The sequence below is a fragment of the Ovis aries genome, chromosome 3 (assembly GCF_016772045.2).
Source record: "Ovis aries strain OAR_USU_Benz2616 breed Rambouillet chromosome 3, ARS-UI_Ramb_v3.0, whole genome shotgun sequence".
NCBI lineage: Eukaryota > Metazoa > Chordata > Mammalia > Artiodactyla > Bovidae > Ovis > Ovis aries.
The window spans coordinates 45,871,610-45,894,805 of NC_056056.1; the positions used below are offsets into that span (position 1 = coordinate 45,871,610).

Consider the following 23,196-nt stretch of genomic DNA (forward strand, 5'->3'; position numbering starts at 1 on the left):
TTCATTTTCTGTTGTTGTGTAACAAATTACTGAAAACTTAGTGAGTTAATACATATTTATTATCTCACAATTGCTGTGAGTTAGGAATCTGGGCAGAGCTTAGCTGGGTACTCTATTTCGGGGGTCTCTCATGGGGTGCTGTCCAGGGCTGAGGTCTTACCTGAAGGCTTGTTTGGGAAAGGATCTGCTTCTAAGATTGTAGCTACTGGCAGAATTTCAGTTCCTCTAGGGTCATTGGACTGCAAGCGCTAGCTCCTTGCTGGCTGTTGGACAAGACCACCCTTGTGTACTTGTCACACAGGCCTTTCCACACAGAAACTTGCTTCATCAAAACCTGGAAGGGAAAGAGTCTACTAGCAAGAGAAAAACCACTATCTTGTATAACCTAATCATAGATGTGATATCCCATCCCATTTAATACATTCTATTGGTTAGAAGCAATTCATGGAAAAACCACTATACTTCAATTAAAAATTAAATAAATGTGGACTTTCCAGTGGTTAAGAATCTGCCTGCCAGATTCTTCCCTGGTGGTCCAGTGGCTAAGATCTCAGCTCCCAATGCAGGGGGCCAGGGGTTCTATTGCTAGCCAGGGAACTAGATCCCACATGCCACAACTAAAGATCCCATGAGCTGCAACTAAGACCCAGCAAAGTCAAATAAATAAATATTTAACAACAACAACAACAACAAAAGAATCTGCCTGCCAATGTAGGGGACACAATTCAATCCCTGGTCCAGGAAGATCCCACAAGCAGTGAGGCAATTAAGCCCACCCGCCACAACTACTGAAGCCTGAGCCCACACTCTGCAACAAGAGAATTCACCACGAGGAGAAGCCTGTGCACCAAACTAGAGAGCAGCCCCTGCTTGCTGCTACTAGAGAAAAGCCTGCTTGCAGCAAAGAAGACCCAGCACAGTCAATAAATAAGTAAAGAAATTAACAAACAAATAGAGAAGTGGTGGTTCATGTCCATACTCAAGAGGAGGGGATTACACAAGAGCGTAAGAGATGGAGCTCACTGGGCACCATCTGAGAAGCTGCCTGCCACAGCCTTATCCAAACACAGAACTCCAAGGAATCACAGAGGGAACTCTACATTCAAACCTGGCCTTCTCTGGGGCTTCAAAATTATGTTTATTACAGGAGGAGAACAGATAATATTTTAGTCAACAGTGTGGTAGCTTGAGTTACAACTTTTAAATCTTTAGACACATGGGATGTGGGCCTCTATTAATACTCTCATCCTGGCCTCATAAATATTAGGACAGGCCTGCTTCTGTGCATTCGTCCTGGCTGCCACTTCACACAGGCAAGGCCTTGTTGGCAGAGTCCCGTCTCCTGATCATTTTTCCCACACACAACCTAGCATGCTGTTGTGTGGGAGGCACTCAATGAAGTCTGTCTGGGAATCTGCTGGCAGCTGCCCAGCTCCAGGGGTGGCCCTCCTCCAGCCATGGCCTTGAGGTAGCTGGGCTGATTTTGAAACCTCAGGGGTTGGGCTTCCTCATGAGCAAGAAGAGAGGATCCCAAGAAGAGAGGATCCCACAAGGCACAGGATGAAAGGGAGAGGAGCAAAAGCCACCACATCAGCAAGGCAAAGCTGACTCCTTCCAGAGGAGCAAAAGCTCCACCTTTAGAGTAACACCTGATTATCAAGTTTCTTTTCCCTTTTTATTACAAAAATAATAAATATGGTTTACATATTTTTTAATCTAAGAGACAAAAGCACTATAATTCTATCAGTAAACTCCCTTTGGTGTTGCCTGAGCACATAACATACACATATATATGTACATGAGCTCCAAGGAGGCTAGTAGGCTACAGTCCATGGGGTCCCAGATAGTCGGACACGAATGAGCAACTTCACTTTTCCTAGGTGGTGCTGGGGGTAAAGAACCCACCTGCCAATGCAGGAGACATAAGAGACATGGGTGCAATCCCTGGGTTGGGAAGATTCCGTGGAGGAGGGCATGGCAACCCCCTCTAGTATTCTTGCCTAGAGAATCTCAATGGACAGAGGAGCCTGGCAGGCTACAGTCCTTGGGGTCACAAAGAGTTGGGCACAATGAATGAGACTTAACACACAAACACACACGTACATATATATTCATGTATATTTATAAATATGTATTTTAATTTTATAATGTATTACATTAACATAATTTTGTATTTAATGTATTTTACATTTCCTTCCTCAGAAAGTTTTTATGCGTAACTACTGTTGCTAGTGGTGGTGGTGTTAAATTTGTGTGGTTTGAGGGCTTTAAAGAAAAAAAAGATTGAACTGTCTATTCATTTATATATCTACTTTTTCAGGACAGTGAATGTTTTTTTCCAGATTAAAGAGACAGAATTTAAAAATAACTTAAAAATAAATGATAGTTTCACAAGTTCAGAAAAGTACACAGTGAAAAGTTTCCCTCCCTATTCCCAGTTGATACCCCTGGCAGTAACCAATGTTAACAGATCCTTCTATGTTATTCCAAAGATAGTTTTATATACAAAGCAAATATACAAATTTTTTTTATTCTGTCAGGCGAGTATATGCTTCTCGGTTCTTGACTCATCACAACAACGATTTGGAGCAACAGACATTAAAGCCCTCGGCACGTCACAGCTCTCGAGTCTTGAACAAACCATGTCATAGTTCTTAGACAAATTAGTGTTACAGCTCTATTTTATTTAGAAGCTAGCAGGAGAATCCATCCTCAAAGGAGAGAAGAGAGTGGAGGAGTGTGCCAATGCGTGCACGGAGGTGGGGCGGGGTTGGGGGGTGTAGAGAGAGAAAGAGAGAGAGAGTCCTTTGACTCCTCTTTTTATGTTTTTTTCTTCCCCCTGGGCCTGCCCTATGCAAATTGGGCTTAGTCAGGAGTGCTGTTCTACCTGAAGTCCTCACTCCGGTCCTCGGACCTTCCTGTGACCTTCCTCTGTTCTATTTTTGCGGGCTTTTCCCTTCCTTGTCTTTTAGCCACCACCATTTTGGACTCCTTTCCCCTATTCTAACTACCTAATAATTCCATCTTACACATAGTGGTAGTATATTACGCACACCATGCTGCACTCAATATATCTTGGAGATAGTTCCCTATCTCTGCACATCAATGGTTCTCAACCTTGGTTGAACATTAGAACTGAGTAGCTTTAAAAAGTTCTGAACGCCCAAGCCACATCCAAACCAATTAAATTAGAATCTATGGGGGTGGGCACAGGCATCAGGATTTTTTAAACTCCTTTAGATGCCACCAAGGTTGCATACCATTGTTATAGAAAAAGCTTCCTGATAAAGGAAGTGAAAGGAAGAGAAAATATGGTAATTCCATTATTGCTTATAAAAGAAAACTAGGGTAACCAACTCTCCTGGTTTTCCAGGGATTGAGAGCTTCCTAGGACATGGGGCTTTCAGTGCTAAAACCAGGATGAGCTTCTACAAAGAAAATTCATAGAACTTCAATTCAATGCAGTACTAGATGTCTTAGCCAGAGTGAAAAAGAAATAAAATGCATTCAAACCAAATTAGGAAAAAGGAAGCAAAATTATTTCTGATTACAGATGACATGATCTTATATATGGAAAATTTGGTGAGGGGTAAGGTATATAAGACTGTCTTGTTATGTAGTTAAGAGTCTCAGATGATAAGCACTGTCTCTAAAGTAGCTTTCTTCTTAGTATGGAGACATCTTCACAAATGGAAATTTCCTTCATAACTGTACATTTCCTCTACATAAGGGGGAATCCTTTATTTTTAGGCAAGTGGAGAAGGTAAAGAGTTTTTTCTGTGTCTTCTGGTTCTCAATTGCCTCTCAATTAGCTCAAAATAATCTGTATGTGCCAAAGTGGCATATTTTGGGGTAATATTCTGATACCTTCCATAATTCTTCAATAAGAATTTATTGAAAATATCAATAAATCCCCAAAAGTCTATAGATACCATTCTCTAATCATAATGTAGCAAAACTAGAAATTATAGAGCCAGAAAATAATAAGACCTTATCACTTGGATATTTATAACTATCTCTCAACTCAAAAAGCCCAAAACCCTCTTTCCTTTGTTTAGCCTAAGATGAAATATAAGCCTCATCTTCTGGCCTCCTTCTTGAGTCTCGTATCTTTGTTAAATGCCCTCTGTGCATTAAATCTAGGAGGGTGAAGGAAAAAAGAGAAATGCCAGTCAAAATCACAATGAGATTCAACTTCATGTCCACTAGCATAGCTGTAATAAGTAAAATAGTATTGGCAAGGATGTGGAGAAATTGGAACCCTCCTACATTGTTGCTAGGAATGTAAAAATGGTGTACCACTATGGAAAACACTTTGGCAGTTCTAAACATAGAGTTACCATCAGACCTAGGTACAGAGCCAAAAGAATAAAAAACATACACTCACATAAATATGTGTACCCAAATGTTCACAACAGCATTATTCATAATAGCCAAAAAATGGAAAAAATACAGATGATGAATAGGTAAATAAAATGTGACATACAGTTGAATATTATTAAGCAATAAAACGGAGAAGGCAATGGCAACCCACTCCAGTACTCTTGCCGGGAAGGTCCCATGGATGGAGGAGCCTGGTAGGCTGCAGTCCACGGGATCACTAGGAGTTGGACACGATTTCACTTTCACTTTCATGCGTTGCAGAAGGAAATGCAACCCACTCCAGTGTTCTTGCCTGGAGAATCCCAGGGACGGGAGAGCCGGGTGGGCTGCCATCTATGGGGTCACACAGAGTCGGACACGACTGAAGCGACTTAGCAGCAGCAGGCAATAAAAAAAAGTGCTAATGCATGCTACCACATGAAAGTTGAAAACATTATGCTAAATGAAAGAAGCCAGTCACAAAAGACCACGTATTGTATGATTCCATTTATAATAAATGTCCAGAACAGGTAAATCTATAAAGGCAGGAAGTAAAGTAAGAGTTGCTTAGGACTGGGCAGTGGGAAATAGAGAGTGTCTGCTAATGGACCCAGGGTTTCTTTTTGGAGTGGTGAAAACATTCTAAAATTGACTGTGATGAGGGTTGCACAACTTTGTGAATATACGAAAAACCAGGGACTAGTTCACTGGAAATGAGTGTACAGTTCTAAGATAAGAACCGCTCTTATCTAAGATAAGAACCACCTCTGCTCTTCCCCCATGACTCCTTTGCTTTAGAAAGCCAAAAGGTTTCTTCTTCTTTGAGACCTCTCTCCTTCATGAACATTTCCCCTATTGCCCTAGCCTAAAAAAGATGATCTCCTTAACTGTCATGTGCATTTTGCCCTAGAAAGTATTTAGTCATAGGGAGCTCTTTGCAAGGACTGATTAGATATTGTAACCTAGAGAATCCATGGAAGTGCCAGTGATCTTATCTTGGACTTCTGGGTCTGAACAAACTGGTACTGCCTGTTTGTGCTTTGACAGTGTGTGAAGCACATCATGGCTCAGTCCAGCAGAGTACATCTGTTCTGTGAGTCAGGACAAGTTGTGGTTTCTGCTTTCATTCTCAGTGATGTGCATTTATCTGGTCCCTGGTAAGAGCTCAATAAATATTTGTTGAATACTAAAAAAATCAATATGTTGTTAGCACTGGGGCAAATATAGTACAATTTCTTTGTTGGTTCCAGCCTGGCAAAATCTGTAAAAATTACAAATACACACCGCCTTGTCCTCCTAGCAATTCCACTTCTAGGAATTAATCCTGCAGACAACTAAACTTCCACACGTGCAAAGGGTCCCTTGATAAGGTTATCCATTGCAATCACAAGAGACTGAAAGTCTCCGAAATTTCCAGAGACTCCTTAATTAAACTATGACACATACATACACACGCACATGCACACACACACAATGGAACCAAACGCAGATGTGAAAAATAATGAGAAATAACGATACAGAATATCTGAGACGTAGTCACTCAGTTCCAGCTACAATGGCCACCTTGTTGCTCTTTATGCAAGTTCCCTCCTCCCTTGGGGACTTAGCATGGGAAGTTCCCTCTGCCTCCAACCTTCAACTCCAGACTCACGCATGGGTCACTCCCTCATTTCTTCAGGCCCTGGCTCAAATATCACTTAATCTGCAAGGCTTTTGCTGATTACCCCATGTAAAATAGCAACAGTCCCCCCAGAAATACACTGAGACACACACATACTACCTATCCCCTTATCCTGCTTTTTTGCATAGCACTTACCACAAATCACTTTATACTTATTTATTTATGGCCCACAAAAATACAAGCTTCATGAAGGGAAGAAATGTTTTAGTCACTACCAAATTCCAAATAACTAAAAGAGTGCTTGGCACATAGTAGGTACTCAGTAAATATTTATTGAATAAATGAATGTATTATGTGAAAAAAGATGTGGTGAATGTTTTTCTTTTAAAGACTATTCATGTATATGCTTCTATGTGCATGAAATATCTTTTAAAGGATTACATAAGGAGTAAGCCAAGCTCATCAATGCAGGAAGGTGAACTTGGTGGCTGGGAGACAAAATGGGAAGGTGTAGATTATTAGCTAGCTAAAGACTTTAAAAAGGAAAGTTCTTGTATCGTTTCTTTTTTTAATGGCTCTGGAGTAGGCTGCTGTGTGTTTGTAGGATAAGCCATTTCATCAGTCCACTTTTGATGGACAATTAAGCTTATTTCCAAACTTCTGCTATTAAAAATCAGGGAGTCTGGGACTTCCCTGTTGGTCCAGTGGCTAAGACTCCATGTTCCTAATGCAGGGATCCTGGGTTTGATCCCTGGTCATGGAACCAGATCCCACATGCCACAACTAAGAGTTTGCATGCCACAACCAAGACCCAGTGCAGCTAAACACATATTTTTAATTTAAAAAAAAAAAAACACATCAGGGAGTCTGGATACTTTTCAAATGTCATAAGAAAAAGGGTGCTGAGGTCATTTAATGACTCCCTAACTTTGGTTCAAAATTTACACAATTGAAAGTGTAACCCACATCCCAGACTGAGCAAAAGTCTCCTACAGGGTTTAATGACTGGATGTGGGATGGCTTCAGGAAGCAGAGGGTCCTAGAAAAGGGAGAATGTCATTATATTTATTTAACATTTTTATATTCTAATCCATAGATTTACCCAAATCCCTGAGTCCGTGGACGTTTACTAATTACCAAGATAGAGTTGTCTTATGAAAAAGGGAAAAACCAAAACAACAAGCTTTTACCAAGATGTGAGGACAGCTCAGTAGTCCTAATTCACACAATGGAAGAGTCTGAACTGGACACTGACAGTCTTAGTTCTGCTGCTGAAGAGCTATGTGATCTTGAAGAAACCTCTTCCCACTCTGGGCCTCCATTGCCTCAGCCCAGGGATGCGGAACCTGTTCTACTTCCTCCCTTGGCACCGATGCTCCAACACTATACTGAGTGACTTGTGGCAGCTGTTAGAGGTACCAGATCAGACAGGGACTGTCACTTTGCGGTGGTTCCTGTGGGTAAATAGGGCTCTGGGCTGCCTGTGTTAGGAGAAAAGTGGAAACAGAAAAGCAGCTGCCTTCATGTCCAGAGGTGACACCGGTACCTACTCCAGATGACAGGGGTGCAGTGTAGGTAGGGGGCAGGAGCGTCAGACATGGGAACATCAGGACCCACCCTCTGGCAGGAGTCTGCATGGTTCTTTCTCCAGCCCCACCAGGAGCCCAGTGTCCCAGGAAGCGCATCCCTCCTGAAGAGTCTGATAAGCAGAGACTTCCAGGAATGACTCTGCCCTGTTCTCCTGCCTCATCTGGGAACAGACTCTGGAGAGAGGCTAACGGGCACATTTTCACCACCCACCCCTAAGTCTTTCAAGTGCAAATGGAGGCCAAGTACATTCTCATTCTGTAAGTAAATCTTCATTCAGTAAAAAATATAAAGTTGCAAGGATTTCATTCAACTTGTTCAAGTCATTAATTTTTTTAAAATGTATTTGAATGTGCTGGGTCTTAATTGTGGCAAGGGGGATCTAATTTCCTGGCCAGGGATCAAACCTGGGTCCCTTGCATTGGGAGTATGGAACCAGCCACTGAACCACCAAGGAAGTCCCTCAAGTCGTGAATTTGATGAGAATATTTTCCCTGTTCATTTTCAGTTTTTAATCAGCAATAAAAAGTGTGCTTAGTCACTCAGTCGTGTCTAACTCTTTGCAACCCCCATGGACTGGATAATAATAATAAAAAGTACATTAGATAATTCGTGAAGTTCTCTGCTCACATATTTTATGAGAAACCGCCTCAACAGAAAATTGCTCATGTTCAGTGTTTTTGGTTTGTAAAAATTTAAGCAGATTACCTTTTGGACTTTCCTTTTCTGGCTTTGTCTTTTTTTAGTTGCACTGTCATATTTTCTAAATTGATCCCAACTCAATTTTGTATTCATTCCCAGTGATCTAAGAATTTACAAAATAAAACCACTCTTCTAAAACATTCAAATTTATTAATATTACAAAGCAAAACACAACTTTAATAAATATAAAATTTTAAAATCAAAAGTATTTAAATAAAGATGAATTATTAATTTATATATTTTACTTTTCAATTAAATCATATTAAATATTATTATAAAAATAAAACTTCAGGAACTTCCCTGGTGGTCCAGCGGCTAAGGCTCTGTGTACCCAATGTAAGGAGCCCAGGTTTACTCTCTGGTCGTGGAACTAGATCCCACATGCTGCAACGAAGATCGAAGACTCCGTGTGTGGCAGCTAAGACCTGGTGCAGCCAAATAAGCAAATAAAAATATTAAAAAAAAAAAAAACAAAAAACTCAGAATTTTCCAACGGCAGCTAGTCAAATAGGACAAGATGGTCCTCACAGGGCCCACCAGGAAACTCAGTCATCAGCTGGCCAAGATCAGAGAATATGATCTCAAGAATATTCTCTGCAAAACTGAGCAAACTTAATCTGCTATGATACTCTGGCCCAGGAGAGGTACTTTTTCTCCATTTGCTGGAATGATTCAATTTTCTACCTGTTCCAATGAAAGAAGAGGTTCTGAGTCTGTTGAACAGATTGGTCTTAAGAATCCCTCAGCAGTCTAGCATTTAGTTGATCTCGGTCCAGTCAAATTCTTATCTAAACTTCATTCTAAGGTGGAGTTGAATCTACAGGATGAAATTGATGGCATTTTGGATGGACTTTTTATTTTTTCTTCAAAAGTTCCTGAACTATATTCTGCATCTTACTAAATCAGTCAGAGTGGTAACTCTTTGAAATCAATCAGTTAAAATGTATTAATAAATATATTGGTTTTACTGGTTAATTCTAATGAAAGGGACCTTAGATTTTAAAAAAGAACTCCCCTCCCTCTACCCCGCAACATGTTTTTCTTATGTTAACTTACATGAATTTGACCTTAATTCTCTTTCTCCACTGTTATAGAGAGGAGGACACTTGTGTATTTCTGCTTTTTTGGTCAAGGAGCATAAAAGATGCAAATGACTTTCTTTTTTTGAGACTAGTTTGAAAGACTATTTTTTTTTTAACAATAACAGCAATTTTTATTGAGCACCCATTCAATTCAGTTTAGTTCAGTGGCTCAGTCATGTCTGACTCTGCGACCCCATGGACTGCAGCACACCAGGCCTCCCTGTCCATTACCAGCTCCCAGAGTCTACTCAAACTCATGTCCATTGAGTTGGTGATGCTATCCAATCATTTCATCCTCTGTTGTCCCCTTCTCCTCCTGCCCTCAATCTTTCCCAGCATCAGGGTCTTTTCAAACGAGTTAGTTCTTCTCATCAAGTGGCCAAAGTATTGGAGTTTCAACATCAGTCCTTCCAATGAATGCTCAGGACTGATTTCCTTTAGGATGGACTGGCTGGATCTCCTTGCAGTCCAAGGGACTCTCAAGAGTCTTCTCCAACATCACAGTTCAAAAGCATCAACTCTCACATCCATACATGACCACTGGAAATACCATAGCCTTGACTAGACGGACCTTTGTTGACAAGGTCTCTGCTTTTTAATATGCTGTCTAGGTTGGTCATAACTTTTTTTCCAACTTTTTTTTTTAATTTCATGGCTGCAGTCACCATCTGCAGTGATTTTGGAGGCCCCAAAAATAAAGTCAGCCACTATTTCCACTGTTTCCCCATCTATTTGCCATAAAGTGATGGGACCAGATGCCATGATCTTAGTTTTCTGAATGTTGAGTTTTAAGCCAACTTTTTCATTCTCCTCTTTCACTTTCATCAAGAGGCTCTTTAGTTCTTTTTCACTTTCTGCCATAAGGGTGGTGTCATCTGCATATCTGCGGTTATTGATATTTCTCTCGGCAATCTTGATTCCAGTCGTGCTTCTTCCAGCCCAGCGTTTCTCAAAATGTACTCTGCATAGAACTATTGAAAAATAGTATTTGGTTACGGTAGGACCTACTGAACCCATACTGAGAGGAGGGACACAACAAATGAGTCTTTTATCTACAATATCAGCCCAATAAATTCTTTCTGCCTCCAAAGTAGTGACTGTCTCCTAGGTCAGCAGCGGTACAACCCACAAGACTTCACAGCATTTGGACTCAGAAGTTTTCTGTTTCAAGAAAATTGGAGGAAATGTGGAGATGGTGTTAATCACGAGCTTTCATGTTCAGGGTTGCAGGTCACACTGTGCCAACCCAGTGCTCGATGCAGGATCCCAAGTGAGAAAAAGTCCTGTGTGGTCATTAATAAACTTGATTTTTTGTCTTTGTGACATACAAAGCCCTCTAAAGTGTATAGGCCTAGGACAGAGCCCCCTTTTCCTGACCTAAGGGCAATCTTACCCTGGCTTCAGTTTGGGGAAAGGATTGAGGACTTTTTTTTCAGGATTTGCCTATGAACTGTGACTAAGGAAAATTGGTAATGGCTATCAAATGTAAAATATGCCTGTCTCTTGATACATCAGCCCAGCTTTAGGGAAAATATCCTATAGAATTAAAAGAACCAATATATTAAAGTGGTGAGTGTTAGTCACTCTGTCATGTCCAGCTCTTTGCGACCCCATGGACTCAGGAGCTGGCCTGGACTCAGGACCCCAGAGGAGCTGGCCAGTCTCCTCTATCCATGGGATTCTCCAGGCAAGAATAATGGAGTGGGTAACCATTTCCTTTTCTAGGGGATCTTCCCGACCCAGGGATCGAATCCATGTCTTTTATGTCTCTTGCCTTACAGGCAGATTCCTTACCATCTGAGCCAATAGGGAAGCCCCATAATTAAAGTAGCTATGCAAAAATGTTTATCACATATATTGTTTAAAGTAAGAAAAAATAGAAAAACATCATTGATAATGCCTGGTTAAGTGAATCATGGTCTGTCAATATTAGCAAATGCTATGCAACTGTTGAAAAGGTTGTTACATCTATTGACTTGGAGAGATTTATTCATATTGTCATTCATTAAACATTTACCAAGCATCAGCCATAAACCTGGTAGTCTTCTAAGTACTAGGGATACAGCAGGGAACAGGACAAGGTTTATTGCTTATGAAATCCACATCTTAATGAGGAAAGACAGACCATAAACAAATAATGAAGTAATATGTCAGATGGTGGCTAGTGCTATAAAGAATGATAAAGGTGGGACAGGAGACAGAGTCTGGAAGGAAGGGAGGGAAGGGGCTCTATGGCAACCTGGAGGAAAGGCAGCCAAGGCTGAGGAAATAGCAAGTGCAAAGACCTGCTTTGGGAGTGTGCTTGATGGCAACAGAGAGCTCAAGTAGGCCAGGGTGGAGCAAGTGAGATGAGAGAAAAGAGAGGTACAGTTGGTGTGAGTCTGTGTGTGTGTATGTATGCCCAGATCACATAGGGTCTTGTGGCCCCTGGTGAGAATTTTGGTTTTACTCTGCATGGGGTGAGAAGCCACTGGAGGGCTTTGAGCTGCGGAGCAACAGGGCCTGGCTTAGGGTCGTTTTGGTTTTTTTTAATTAAATTAAAAAAATTTTGGCTGCACTGGGTCTTCATTGCTGCACACGGGCTTTCTCGAGTCGTGGCAAGCAGGAGCTACTGTTTAGTTCTGGTGCATGAGCTTCTCAATGCAGTGGCTTCTCTTGCGGAGCATGGGTTCTGAGTGCACGGGCTTCAGTAGCTGCGGCTCGTGGGCTCTAGAGCACGGACTCAATAGCTCACTGGGCTTAGCTGCCCCATGGCATGTAGGATCTGTCCTTGCATTGGCAGGTGGATTCTTAACCACTGGATCACCAGGGAAGTCCCCTGACTTACAGTTTTAAAGGATCCCTCTGGCTACTGTGAGGACAGTAGACCAAAGAGGGCAAGACTGGAAGCAGATAAGAGTGAAAAGGCTGCTGCCCTGAGAGAGAGAGGGTGGCACTTACACCAAGGTGGAAGCAGCCAACTGGGAGAAGCAAAGGGATTCTGGACAGGTTTTGAAGAGGAATGGGGGCTGTGGGTGCCATAATGGGATCAGAGGTGGGTGTGAGCAAGGAGCCAGATGGCCTTTACATTGTGTTAATGAGAAAAGCTAGTTCCACAGTAATATAATTATAGGATGATCCCATTTCTGCTCAAATAATCAACAAATAAAACACTCTCTCTGTGTGGAGAGAAGGGAATCCTCCTGCACTGTTGATGGGAATGTAAATTGGTACAGCCACTGTGGAGAACACTATGGAGGTTCCTTGAAAAACTAAAAATAGAGCTACCATATGACCCTGCAATCCCACTCCTGGGCCTTTATCCAGAGAAAAACATGGCTCGAAAATATACATGCACCACAATATTCATTGCAACACTTTACAACAGATAAGACATGGAGACAACCTAAATGTCCATCAACAGAGGAATGGAGGGCTTCCCTGGTGGCTCAGAGGTTAAAGCGTCTGCTTCCAATGAGGGAGACCCGGGTTCAATCCCCGGGTAGGGAAGATCCCCTGGAGAAGGAAATGGCAACCCACTCCAGTATTCTTGCCTGGAGAATCCCATGGACTGAGGAGCCTGGTGGGCTGCAGTCCACAGGGTCACATAGAGTCAGACACGACTGAGTGACTTGACTTTGACACATATACGATGGAATATTACTCAGCCATTAAAAAGAATGAAATAAGACCATTTGCAGCAACATGGATGGACCTAGAGAATGTCATACTGAGTGAAGTAAGTCAGACAGAAAAGGAGAAATATCACACAACATTCCTTATATCTGGAATCTAAAAAGAAATGATACAAATGAACTTACTTACAAAACAGAAAGAGACTCACAGACTTGGAAAATGAACTCATGGTTGCCAGTAGCGGGGAGGGATGGTTGAGGACTTTGGGAAGGTCATGTACACACTGCTATATTTAAAATGGATAACCAACAAAAACCTACCCTATATAGCATGTGGAACTCTGCTCAATGTTATGTGCCACCTGGATGGGAGAGGATTTGGGGGAGAACGAATATATGTAAATGTATGGCTGAGTCCCTTCACTGTTCACCTGAAACTGTCACAACATTGTTAATTGGCTACACCCCAATGCAAAATGTGTTTGATGTTAAAAAAATTAAAAAGCTCTCCTCCTTGTGCCTGGATCTTTTCATCCAGCCCTAGGAGTGTATTAGTCTCCTAGGGCTGCCATAACAAATTGCTACAAACTGGGTAGCTTAAACAACAGAAATGCAGTTCTGGAGGCCAGAAGTCCAAGACAAAGATGACATCAGGGTTGTTTGTCGTGAGGCCTCTCTTCCTGGCTTGTAGATAGCTGTCTTCTCACACGGCCTCTGCTCTGGAAGACTCCATTCTCAAACCCTCACTGAACCTTTATTACTTCCTTATAGACTCCATCTCCAAATAAACACACTGGGGGTTAGGGACAAATTGGGGCAGTGGGCACAATTCAGTCCATAACAATGAGTATAGGGAAAGTTTTGAAAGGTGACCACAAGCAGTTAACAATGATCATCTGAGGGACAGTGGATCAGGTGAGGGTGGTTTTAGTTTGTTGTGTTTTTTTTTTTTTCCTTTGAATAGTTTCATTGGGTACATGTCCATTTTTAAAATTTTTTGAGAAGGTATTTAATAAAGAATGACTTTAAGAGAGGGGAAAAAAGCTACCTTGGCTTAGAATTCATTCCTGCGCATATTTTTAAGGCCACCACTGGCCTCTGGCTCTGAGCCTCTGTGCTTAGCCCCTGGTTCACTCCTGCCCTTGGCCAGGGAGCAAGGATACTCAGGCAAGCTCAACACTTGATCAGAAGGTTAAGGAACCCAGGAGAAAGGAAGAGGACATGACTGCCCTACCTGAACAGATGTGGGGTATCCATGACAGGACCCCTCCCTAGCCCTGCAGGTACCTTAGGGCAGAGGGTCTGAGATGACAGTGACTGTGAGGAAGGAAGGCATAGTGAGGTCAGTGTAACATCCCTCCTCTGAAGCTTTCGGTGGTCCTACCCACCTCTGCCCTACCCCATGCAAGTGACTCAGAGCTAGCTCCAGCTGGCACCTTCTGTACTCAGTGACCTTGGCCAAGCTGCTTGACTTTGCTCATCCTCAGCTGATAGTTGGTGAACATTCAGTGAAACAATACGAGGACCATTTACCTGTTTCTTCCTCTATCGAATGGGACCTGTCTCATCACGCTCTCACGGCAGCAACACCTTAGCTTGTAGCAGAACCTGCTGTGTGCTGGCACCCCAACGGTATTCCACATACAGGTTCTCTGGATCCTTATGGAGACCAGGATCCCATCTTACAGTTGAAGACAAGCAAGGCTCAGAGAAGAGAGGTAACATTCACGAGATCACGCTGCTTACAAGGAGAGCTGGGATTGGGGCCCAGCTGTCCCCACCCCAAGGCCCGAGCTCTTTCACCCCATCATGTAGTCCTCACAGGGCTGCAGAGAAGTCTACATGATTTAATTTATATGAAACCACCTTGAGAAGCACAAAGTCCTGGGTAAACATGAGGTAATAGCTCAGCGCCAGGTCCAGAACACCCAGTGACTGCTCATGAACTCACCAGTTACCTGCTTTTACCCATCACTGAGTTGAGAGTCCAGCCATGTGGCTCGGTCGGTGAAGGCATATTGGGCCTTTGCTCTTGCGTCCCAGGTGTGCTCTGGGGAGGCTTCACAGTGAGGAGGGCTGCAGGGCCCCACAGAGGGCACAGCTGTAAAATAAAGTGGAACCTGTCACTGCTTAGGGTCATTCCAGCTGCAAACCTTTGCAATCCACAGAGAAGCTGCCTTGGTCTTCCTCATCTGGGAGTGGAAGCCTCACAGAAATCATGAGGCTCGTGGCTTCTAAAAAGCTCACCACAAAATACCAGAGCTCACAAATCCTGCCACGATCTCCCAAACCCAGCTCATGGTCTGACCTGCCTTCCTGTTCCGAATCTACCCTTACTTCTCTTCCTGTTCCTTATATTCTGGGAAGAAAGCCCTTCCCGCTCCAGGGACTCTGCCCACAGTCCCTCTGCCTAGAACACCTTCTGACTCAGGGGTATGAGGCCAGCTCCTCCTTGCCCTTTGAGATTCCACCTTCATGGTGAAGGGGTCTGGAATATACCATGCTGAAAATCTTTTTCCCTGAACTCCTTTTTTCTTCCTAAAAGAAGAGCCTCCCCAAAGAATTCAATTGTCATATGACTGATTCATGTTGAGGTCTGACAGAAAACAACAAAATTCTGTAAAGCAATTATCCTTCAATTAAAAAATTAATTAATTTAAAAAAAAAAAAACAGAACTCAACTGTCAATCTTCTCCCTAAGACTTTTGCACCAGGAAAGACTGACTTCTTTCACTCAGACAGAAGTTGCAAGGCGACAAGAAATCTCTTAGACCTTGTCACAAAACTATATCACCTCTCCCATCCGTTCTCCTGAGGGCCATATATCTTTTCTAAAAGTCATATCTTTTCCCATAAGTGCTTTTCTCCCTCTTTCCTTCCTCTATTAAGATAGTATATAGGTCTTAAATTGTAACAGCCTCTTTGAGTCACATTTTTCTGTGAACTCCTACATACACACAAGAATAAAATTCTGTCTTTTCTCTCACTAATTTTTTTTTTTTTTTTTGGTCACTTTAATTCATAGGCCCCTATTACTAAACCCAAGAGGGGAGAGGAAAAGTTTTTCCTCCCTGACAGTTGTCACCACCTAAGAGGGGTGTTCCCTAACCATTTTATCTCTGCCACTTTTCATAGCATTTATCATAACTTATGACTTTATTTATTTGTCTGCTTATTAAGTTTTTGTCTGAACTTCCATTAGAGTATAAGGTGTATGGAGGCAGGGACAGCACCTGTCTCATTCATCACTGAATACTCCTGGCCTACTATAATATTTGGCACAGTGGCACCCCACTCCAGTACTCTTGCCTGAAAAATCCATGGATGGAGGAGCCTGGTAGGCTGCAGTCCATGGGGTCGTGAAGAGTCAGATATGACTGAGTGACTTCACTTTCACTTTTCACTTTCATGCATTGGAGAAGGAAATGGCAACCCACTCCAGTGTTCTTGCCTGGAGAATCCCAGGGACGGGGGAGCCTGGTGGGCTGCCGTCTATGGGGTCGCACAGAGTCGGACATGACTGAAGTGACTTAGCAGCAGTAGCAGCAGTAGTTCATTAAATACTCAGTGAAGGAATGAATGAAGAACTCCATTCACAGCTCAGGTATGTTGAGTCTAAAGCTCGTCTCAGTTCCATACTCACTCACTGAGAACTTATTAGGTGCCATGATAGTGCTCAGTGTTAGCAAGCCACAAAGATCTGCTCCCTGTCACTGGGGAAGTGAAATGAAGTGAAAGTCGCTCAGCCGTGTCCAAATCTTTGCAACCCCATGGACTATACAGTCCATGGAATTCTCAGACCAGAATATTGGAGTGGGTAGCCTTTCCCTTCTCCAGGAGATCTTCTCAACCCAGGGATCAAACCCAGGCCTCCTGTATTGCAGGCGGATTCTTTACTAGCTGAGCCAAAAGGGAAGCCTGTCATTGGGAAGCTTACAAGAAAATATGCATCTGTGCTGGGTCCTATGTGGGGCAGATATGAGAAAAGAGACACAATTCCTCCCTGGAGAAGTCTCCTGATGGAGTAGGGGGAAGAGAGAATGGAAAACATGTGAAAATGAACTTGGAAACAAATACATCTCCAAGTACACTTACTTAGTACATAGATAAAACAGATTGTTTAGCTGTTCTCTTGGCCTTCGTTTAGAAAATAATTTGTGTCATCCTGCTAATTACAATGGATGGAGCTCATGCTACTTCTCTTCATTTATACACCTGAGCCTGAGGAGTGCCTGTGTCCCAAGCTCTCAGACCCACTGACAGGCATCACTGGTCCCCGCTTCACAGCTCCTAGGACAGACATGGAGATTCTAAAAAGCCTTGCAGAACAGCCTCTGTGCCTCAGTCAGGACCCCTTATGCCAGAAGGGCCGAAAGCATACTGAAGTTAACTCCTTCACCCTCCAAAAAGTAAATAAATAAGAGGGAGAGTTTATTGCAATTTTTCAGTGCACAGGAACCCAAGGGAACCCGACAGCAAGGCGAGGCCTGGTGCATGGTCTCAAGTCTTTAGATTCCCAAGCTCAGATTTCCATTCTCTCATCCTTCCACATTTGACCTCGACTCCTATATGTGGCTGACCTGTGGGCAGAAAGCCCTGGGTCAGGTGTCCATAGCCTGGTGCAATTAGTCTACCTCTGGGCAAGGACGCGGGTAGCAGACCAGGCCCCTAGACCAGAGGAGACAACCCCAGAAGAGGACTGAGGTAGGTAGAGTGGTCAACCTTTGTCCAGGACTGAGAGAGTTCAATGAAGATGACTCCAGACTAAAGCCAGGAAAGTTCCAGGCAAATCCGGGTGAATTGATCACCAGTGCAGCCAACAGCACATCTGTTTCATGCCCATAAATACTATTAATTCTGAGGAGCACGCTTCTGCACATTTAACATCACTGAAATTGGGATGTGTCTTAAAATCGATGGTATCCTACGACAGCTGTCAGCCAGGAAAGCAGCCAGGTTCTCCAGGAGAGGATGTGTGTTTGGCAGTCACTTCTGAGGCACTACCAACAGGAAATGACCTTAATTTTCTGCTTGACTTTTCTAGAACATGTGTTGTTGTTTTTCAGTCACTCACGTCCATCTCTTTGTGACTCCATGGACTGCAGCATGCCAGGCTTCCCTATCCTTCACTATCTCCTGGAGTTTGCTCAAACTCATGACCATTGAGTTGGTGATGCCATCCAACCATCTCATCCTCTCTCGTCCCCATCTCCTCCTACCTTCAATTTTTCCCAGCATCTGGGTGTTTTCCAAGGAGTCGGCTCTCTGCATCAAGTGACCAAAGTATTGGAATATTTTTAGAACATACTTAAGAATGAAATCAAACCTGCATGAGGACAGACTTGTGGTTCAGATTCTCAGAATTATTTTTTCTCCTTCCACATAGTACCAGGATTAAGACATGCATGTTTGCAGCCAGTCTCTTCTTTGGGAAAATTTCTTAATCTCTGGTGTCCCAGCTCTGATGCGGAGTCTCCCTCTTCAGCGGTTTTTCTTGCTTAGCCATACATAAAAAATGGTACAGTTTACAGCTGATGATATCTCAAACTGGATGAAATATGAGCAATCAAAACCCAAAAGTCTGCATGGGAGTGGGTGGGTGGTCATTGCTGGTGCTAGAAGGAGGCACAGTGCTGGATGCCCTGGGCACTCAGGGCTGCATCCAGAGACTGTAGAAACCATCCCCTCCACCCATCCAGGCCTCTTGGTCCTCATGAGCCTTGTTCTAAGCTCAGGGGTCCCTTCATGGACCTGTACAGCCCAGCCTCTCATTCAAAAAACTCTTATTCAAATCTGTTTCTCCAGACAGGTTGGTGTTTGAAAACATCAATAGCTTTCCCTACATCAATGAGTGGAAAATTTCCCCCTACCCCTCTTAGTTCTTTTGGCTAGTGCAATAATTAAAGTGACACAAGGCAGGTTAATAGGAAGAAAAAACAAATTTAACTTCATATGTACAGAGATCACAATATACATGGCTATGAGACCCAAGAAGTGACCAAAGCAAGCTGCTTATATACCTTTTAGACAAAGAAACAGTAAGTCTGTAAAGAAATGACAAGACAAACAAACTTAGGTTTATGTACTAAGTAGTGAAGAAATGCGGAGAAGGCAATGGCACCCCACTCCAGTACTCTTGACTGAAAATCCCATGGACGGAGGAGCCTGGTAGGCTGCAGTCCATCGGGTGGCTAAGAGTTGGACACGACTGAGCAACTTCACCTTCACTTTTCACTTTCATGCATTGGAGAAGGAAATGGCAACCCACTCCAGGGTTCTTGCCTGGAGAATCCCAGGGATGGGGGAGCCTGGTGGGCTGCTTTCCTGCTTTCAAGGGGACAGAGGAAGAACTATATCTTTCTTTGCATGGGCTGTTTCTTAAGTAACTTTAAAATCATCAATATGCCAATACTGATCACCTATCAGGAGATCCATCAGTTCCCTCTTCTGAAATATCTCTGGAAGTTTCATAATTAAAAGCTGACTTGATTGTAGAGAGTAGAATAGATTAATAGCTGAATGGTAGATTGTTCCATATCTCAATAAATCAGTTTCTCAGCCCTGAGAATAGGTCAGATCAGCTAAACTCAATTTAGGAGGCAATGATGCAGGTGGGCTCCCAAGTTTAGGCCTACAATTGGATGATCAACCAGGTATTTAATAAGAGGCATTTACATGGAAACAAAAGAAAAACAATGGCTAATAATTGGAGCAAACTGTGAATGAGTTTTTGACTTCTGAAGATAGCCAGTCAAGATGATTTCTAGATGTTAGGTTTGAAGCATCTTTAGATGGAGTGACAGCAAGCAGTTGTAATCTGATAGGTTCTCTGGTTTGCAGTTTGAATGCCTCATGTTCTTTCTGAGGGGCCACATAGCAACAGGCATGAAGACTGTCCACACACAAGCTGCTGGACTGTTTTCTCCAAAGTTTACATCACATTGTCCAACCTTAATTTACATGGCTTCAGAAAAAGGGTGGTGTTAGTTCTCATAAGTCAGAAGGGTGGGAGATAAATTGGAAATGTTAGTTTGGAAAGTTGTAGCCAGATATTGGAAGAAACTAGAATTTTAAGATCTAGTCAGTTTACAGGTAGAAAACAAAGCTGAAACAATTAACAGAACTAGAATTTAATATTCATAAGTATATATTATAGCTTCTACTGAAAAAATCTTTCTCTTATAATTACCCTCATTTTTTATCAAAAATAACCATAAGACTACAGTAAGTACACGAACCTTCAAATTTCAAACTTTCAAAGATCCAAATAATAAATGTATTTAGTCTTATTCAGCTTGATTGCACATAAAATTCTTTTTTCAAGATTCCATTTTTACAAACTTATCCTTTAAAAATTTTATTTCTTTTATATTGGAAAATAGTTGATTTACATTGTTAGCCTCAGGTGTATGCTGCTGCTGCTGCTGCTGCTAAGTAACTTCAGTTGTGTCCAACTCTGCAACCCCATGGACGGCAGCCAACCAGGCTCCCCTTCCCCCGGATTCTCCAGGCATGAACACTGGAGTGGGTCGCCATTTCTTTCTCCAATGCGTGCAAGTGAAGTCACTCAGTCGTGTCTGACTCATAGCGACCCCATGGACTGCAGCCGACCAGGCTTCGCCATCCATAGCATTTTCCAGGCAAGAGTACTGGAGTGCGGTGCCATTATAGCAAAGTGATTCAGTTTTATATATACATATGTCTATTCTTTTTCAGACCCTTTTCCCATTATAAGTTATTACAGAGTCTAGAATTTAGTTCCCCATTCTATATAGTAGATCCTTGATCTATTTTATATATAGAAGTGTGTATATGCTATTCCCAGCTTCCTGATTTATCCCGCATGTCTCTCCTTCGGTAATCGTAGTTTGTTTTCTAATTCTGTGACTCTCTGTTTTGTAAATAGACTCATTTGTATCATTTTTTTTAAAACTCCACATATAAATGATATTTTTCTTTCTCTGATTTACTTCAGTTAGTATGACAATCTCTGCATCCATCCATGTTGCCACAAATGGCATTATTTCAGTCTTTTTCATAACCGAGTAGTATTCTATTGTATATATGTACCATATTTTCTTTATCCATTCCTCTGAGATGGACATTTAGGTTCCTTGTTTGTCTGGGCTATTGTAAATAGTACTGCAATGAACACTGGAGCACATGTTTCTTTTCGAATTATTATTTTCTCTATAAATACTCCCAGTTGTATAATTGCTGGATCATATGGTAACTATTTTTAGTTTTTTAAGGAGCCTCCATACTGTTCTCCATAGTGGCTGTACCAATTTACATTCTCACCAACAGTGCAGGAGAGTTCCCTTTTCTCCACACCCTCTTCAATATGTATTGCTTACAGACTTTTAATGAAGGCCATTTTGACTATTGTGAGGCGATACCTCATTGTAGTTTTGATTTGCATTTCTCTAATAGTGATGTTGGGCATCTTTTCATGTGATTTTTGGCCATCTGTATGTCTTCTTTGGAGAAATGTCTGTTTTGATCTACCTATTTTTTGATTGGGCTGTTTTGTTTTTTGATATTGAGCTGCATGAGCTATTTGTGTATATTGGAGATTAGTCCCTTGTTCGTCTCATCATTTGCAAATATTTTCTCCCATTCTGCAGGCTGTCTTTTCATTTTGTCTATGGTTTTCTTTGCTGTGCAAAAGCTTTTAAGTTTAACTTGGTCCCATTTGTTCACTGTTGTTTTTATTTTCATTATTCTAGAATATGGATTCAAAAAGATACTGCTGCAATTTATGTCAAAGAGTATTCTGCCTATGTTTCCCTCTAATAATTTTATAGCATCCAGTCTCACATTTAGGTCTTTAACCCACTTTAAGTTCTGGTATATCGTGTAAGAGAATGTTCTAATTTCATTCTTTTACCTGTGGTTGTCCAGTTTTCCCAGAACCACTTACTGAAGAGACAATCTTCTCTCCATTGTATATTCTTGCCTCTTTGTCATAAATTGACTACAGGTGTGAGGCTTTGTTTCTGGGCTTTCTATTCTGTTTCATTGATCTATGTTTGTCTTTGTGCTGATACCATTGTTTTAGTTTTTTGTTGTTTTTTTGTTAAGGAAAGGGAAATTAAAAAAAAAATTATTTTAGCTGTTCCAGGTCTTCATTGCGGCATGCGGGATCTTTAGTTGTGGCATGTAGGGTTTTTAGTTGCAGCATGTGGGATCTAGTTCCCAGATCAGGGATCAAATCCAGGCCCCCTGCATTGGGATCACAGAGTCTTAACACCAGGGCAGTCCTAAGTACCATGTTGTTTTGATTACTGTTGTAGCTTTACAGTATAGTCTGAAGTCAGGAAACGATTCCTGTTTTTCTTTCTCAAGATTGCTTTGACTATTCGAGGTCTTTTGTGTTTCCATACAAAGACCATTGGTAATTTGATAGGGATTGCATCGAATCTGTATATTGTCTTGGATAATATAGTCATTTTGACAATATTGATTCTTCCTAAAACTTCTATACATTTCAATGCCTATTTTAGTTTGTCAGTTGTTCTCTTTTGCATTGAGAAATAATCAGCATTACTTTAAAATAAAATTACTTTCTTTTCCTTCAATAAAAATGCATCTCCATCCCTCATACCATTTTTTAACCAAAATGAACATATTCTACTTCTCTTCAATAACCTCAGATATGCAGATGACACCACCCTTATGGCAGAAAGTGAAGAAGAACTAAAGAGCCTCTTGATGAAAGTGAAAGAGAAGAGTGAAAAAGTTGGCTTAAAGCTCAACATTTAGAAAACTAAGATCATGGCATCCAGTCTCATCGCTTCATGGCAAATAGATAAGGAAATAGTGGAAACAGTGGCTGACTTCATTTTTCTCAGCTCCAAAATCACTGCAGATGGTGATTGCAGCCATGAAATTAAAAGATGCTTACTCCTTGGAAGGAAAGTTATGACCAACCTAGACAGCATATTAAAAAGCAGAGACATTACTTTGTCAACAAAGGTCAGTCTAGTCAAGGCTATGGTTTTTCCAGTGGTCATGTATGGATGTGAGAGTTGGACTATAAAGAAAGCTGAGCACCAAAGAATTGATGCTTTTGAACTGTGGTGTTGGAGAAGACTCTTGAGGGTCCCTTGAACTTCACAGAGATCCAACCAGTCTATCCTAAAGAAGATCAGTCCTCAGTGTTCACTGGAAGGACTGATGTTGAAGCTGAAACTCCAATACTTTGGCCACCTGATGTGAAGAGCTG

The 23,196-nt window shown here is 41.9% G+C and overlaps 1 non-coding gene across 2 annotated transcripts in view; it reads right to left on the bottom strand.

Annotated features, from left to right (window-relative positions):
• Window positions 1-23,196, bottom strand: part of LOC101117403 (uncharacterized) — a 159,349-nt gene that overhangs the window by 71,693 nt on the left and 64,460 nt on the right. For both annotated transcript variants that reach the window (XR_009599814.1, XR_009599815.1), the window contains exon 3: window positions 14,920-15,069. This is a non-coding gene — a transcript (uncharacterized LOC101117403). The remainder of the gene's footprint in view (window positions 1-14,919; window positions 15,070-23,196) is intronic.